Source organism: Thunnus albacares, chromosome 3 (assembly GCF_914725855.1).
Source record: "Thunnus albacares chromosome 3, fThuAlb1.1, whole genome shotgun sequence".
In the NCBI taxonomy this organism is placed as follows: domain Eukaryota; kingdom Metazoa; phylum Chordata; class Actinopteri; order Scombriformes; family Scombridae; genus Thunnus; species Thunnus albacares.
Genome location: NC_058108.1, coordinates 26,806,641 through 26,810,616, shown reverse-complemented (window position 1 = coordinate 26,810,616; position 3,976 = coordinate 26,806,641). Strand labels below are relative to the sequence as shown.

Sequence of the window (3,976 nt, the reverse complement as noted above, 5' to 3'; positions counted from 1 at the left end):
CTCATTGCTGAGACTTCTGCCTCATTTGTACATTTTTTTGTCCGTTTGTGGTGTCTGGATCAAGAGCAAAATCAGACATCTGTCCTTGTGTTTAGTGTCTCTGCTGCTCCTAAGCGTAAACCGGAATTGCGGTGTCTGTTTTGTTTTCAGCAATAGTTGTCACCTTTACACTTATGCCCTTGTGCTAGGGCTCATACCTAGCTCTAGCACAAGGTAGCACAAAAGTCAAGATGTTGTGATATGTAGCATAATAAGCTAGCGAAGCTCTGTTAATGGAACCGCGTTCCCACACATGCACAGTTGCGTCTGACTTACACAAAACTTCTCTCCAGAGACTGAAAACATGATATTTTTATTATTATTATTGTTATTGGTCTTTGTAGCCAATTCTAAACAAATATGCCCATAGTCTTCGTAATGAAGGCATGTCACCCAGTGCAGCGGTGTGACTCATTGACATGTCCAAATCCATTAATCCATTGGCATTTCTGGTGAGTATCACAGTGGGAATTTAAAAGGACAAATGATATTTCCAAATATTTTAATTAGCAAAGATTGCATATTACAAATGAAATGAAATAATATACAGCTGTCTATACAATGTGGGGTTTTTTTTTCAGCGATTCCATAGCTGCTTCTAACATGGGATCAGAAGCTGCTGTGGAGAGAGGTGAGACTGGTGAGGAGACTGAGATACGTACTTTACAATTTTTCTCAGTTGCTTTGGTACATTTCTCAAATCATCCATAACATTTACAAAACAGTAAGTTCATTTCTTGAGGCAATTCATACAAACAGCACTACACAATAGATTACCTGCAAAACTCGTACTCTGTAAGTATTTCCTGATATAAACTATGGCTAAGGTTTTGATGACAATGATTTAAACTCTGCCACTCCTGTGAGGTAGTCCTGCAAACAAAAAAAAAAAAAGTAAAAACACAAGATTGAGTATGATTTCAAAAAATATGTCACTGTATATATATGTATGTATGTATGTATATATATATATACACACATACGTGTGTGTGTTTGTGTGTTACAGTATATGTACAGTATGTATCTGTATAAAGTATATTTACTGTACACTGTAAAGTACAAGTGATATACTGTAATATGAAGCATTACAGTATATCACTTGTATTTTACAGTATTACAGTACAGTGCAAATTGTTGGATTACATACCTGTTCTGTTTATGAAACATTTGAAAGGTTGAGGACTCGGCTGTTCTCCCAACATTCAGCCGGCTGCACCATTCGACCAGCCACGTCCATTGCAAGACCATGATTGAGAATAAGGTCCACAATTGTGGAACCTTATTTTACAGTATTGGGATGTGCCCATGTCCTTGGCCTCTCCTACCTCTTCTTTTGTTTTGCCTCCCTACCCTTCTCCATGCAGGCTTACGCTTCTTCTTCTTTCCGGCTGTTGACCCAGATCCTTGTTGTTCTTCCATTGTCAGTGATTGTAACGCTGTGTTGTGCTCTGTCTATATATGCTTGCCAATTGAAGGTTCATGAGATACACCTCTAAGCTATTTTAGAAAACTGGTTGATCTGACGCTTCACACATTCCCCTTCATTAGTGAAAATCAAGATTCACCTGAGAGCAATTCATCAATTCAGGACATATTTACAAAAAAAAGTCTAATAGAAATGTATAGAAAATATACTTATATACCTATATAGATTATGACAACTGGTTCAACCAATTTGCATGTGATGACTTATGCAATGAACTAATGCCTAGATGTTTTGGGTGGTAAGACTATTCAACAGAGAACCAGTATATGCAATACATTTTGATCAACATGACATAAGCAATTGATAATGTTGGAAACAGCAGACAATTATTCATAATCATTTACATGAATGTGCCAAGGCATTTGCAATTTGTTCAAAAGAATGAGAAATTACTTTTATGATGTGCACAAGTGTCTAGATGATGTGGAGGTTGAACAAGTCATTTTGAGATTTTTTCAATTCTGATCTGAGAAACGTACCAAAGCGACAGAAAAACAGTAACAAGCAGAAGGGTTTCACCACAGTGCAGCAAGAGTGGACTCTACTGGGCACATCCACTGCACATCTCAATTAGCAGCAGCCTGGAAAGACTCGGCACCGCAGTGGAGCAGCAGTCCACCTCCCCAGCCTGACAATGTGGACACCGCACCTGTGATGGCATCCACCAGCGCTCCCCCTGTTCACTGTTTGCCACCTCATTTGCGGAAGAAGCAATAAATTAACATTTTCCTTTGTATTTTGTGTTTGTTCCGTATTTTATTTTTCTGTTCATAATAAATTTGCCCCATTTTTGGGTCACTTTAATATTGTTTGTACTGCATTTCTGTGGACTGAAGTAAATTATAAAATGTTTTTTGCTGCATATTTCTTTAGTCCTAGAAATTCTCTCCTGCACGTTATGCACAGCGGCCTGTTCATGCATCAGTACAGCAAGCTGAGCCTATTTCTGCCTCACTCTGTGTGATGTTTCCTCTGAAAAGTCATTTTGGTGTGCATGATCCATGGCCATATTATGCAAAACACAACATGCCAAAAAGAACGCATTGATTTTGTGAGGACTGTATTATAATGTGCCACTTGACTTGTCCAAGCATATGAAATGCATTTTGAGCATGCCAAATGTTTGCTCAAACACAGTTCTAGCCCTTGACGACACGCCATTGAATCAATGTTGCTGCTGGGTTGCTGGTATAATGTATAGCATGATGAACAACATGCGTAATGAGTAACCATTGTCTCCAATCAGCCACCTGTCCAGAGGTGCAGCACCCTGGATGGCTGCAGGAATGTCAGAATTCACCAATTCTCGCAAAGCCAGACCTATCTTCCCACTATGTTTTAGTGTTGTGCCGGCGCTGGAGAAAGGTCCGGCTGAACCCATAATCATTCTGCTATAGGGGAGAAAACGCTTGTTTCTATTTCTTTAAACTGATCACAATTGTCTTGGGCGACGCTAAGCTCAAGATAAAGCGACAGTGCCCTTGCAAAATAGTGTTGGGGGGGGACTTGCTTTGTTGGAACATTTGCACACGGTGCGGGTAGCCCTGGCATTAAAATGGCTAAATCACTGCAAAAGAAAATGTCACATAAAACAGACGTATGTTAATTTTACTTTTTACAATTTTACTGATAAAATAGACAAACATGACTTGATCATCGATGCTCTAGAGAAGCCTGCCTATACTTTAGCTCTGGAGGAGCTCACTGGACTTGTTAAAACCACAGACGATTAAGTAGCTGTATGTAGCTCTTGCAGAACATTATTAAACAACCATTTACAACCATTCACTGAAAGAACCAAGCAGGCCTGCCTTATTGCATGATCCAAATCTTGTAGCGTCGGTTGCTAGCTCATAGGTTGTTGTTGTTTCACATAGCGACAGGGATTTTGAAAACAGTAACACGCAGATAGTGGAGGGGGAGGAGATCAGGAGGACCAGGATCAGTCAGAAAATAACTTATTCGTCTGTTTCACTGCTTTGTTCTTACTACCTCCGCCCCCCTCTTCATTCACACTCTAGCTTGCTCAACCTCCACTGCTCTCTCTCTCTCTGTCATGCTCCCAGCTACTCACACTCTCCCTCTCTTTTTCTCGTCTTTTAAAAAATGAGTCAGGAAGCCGACAACAAAGTCAACAAGTAAACAAAGTTCTTCTTCCCGTCGGCGTCTCCGATCTGATTGCCGGCTTTCATGATTGGCCACTATAGCGTGACGTCGGGTTCAGCGTTGGTTCAAAGTTGATTCTGGTTCAACTTCTTGCCTGACCCCTACTGCATTTTTTTTGCCAAACCCCATGCGTTACTCCCACGGCCTAAATGCACCACCCCCATTCAAATGAATGGAAGGACTGACATTTTTCCCACATTGCCAGATTTGGTATGAATGCAGCTTAAGATTTCCATGAGGAACAAGAACAGAGCAAAAAACTTTCTGACTGAACATAATCCTAGA

The 3,976-nt window shown here is 40.3% G+C and overlaps 1 long non-coding RNA gene across 1 annotated transcript; it reads left to right on the top strand.

Annotated features, from left to right (window-relative positions):
• The first annotated feature begins 301 nt into the window (after nucleotides 1-301).
• LOC122978769 lies at nucleotides 302-2,494 on the top strand. The gene is made up of 3 exons (XR_006402736.1): nucleotides 302-491; nucleotides 621-670; nucleotides 1,214-2,494. It is a non-coding gene; the product is annotated as an uncharacterized LOC122978769 (long non-coding RNA).
• Nucleotides 2,495-3,976: the final 1,482 nt, after the last annotated feature.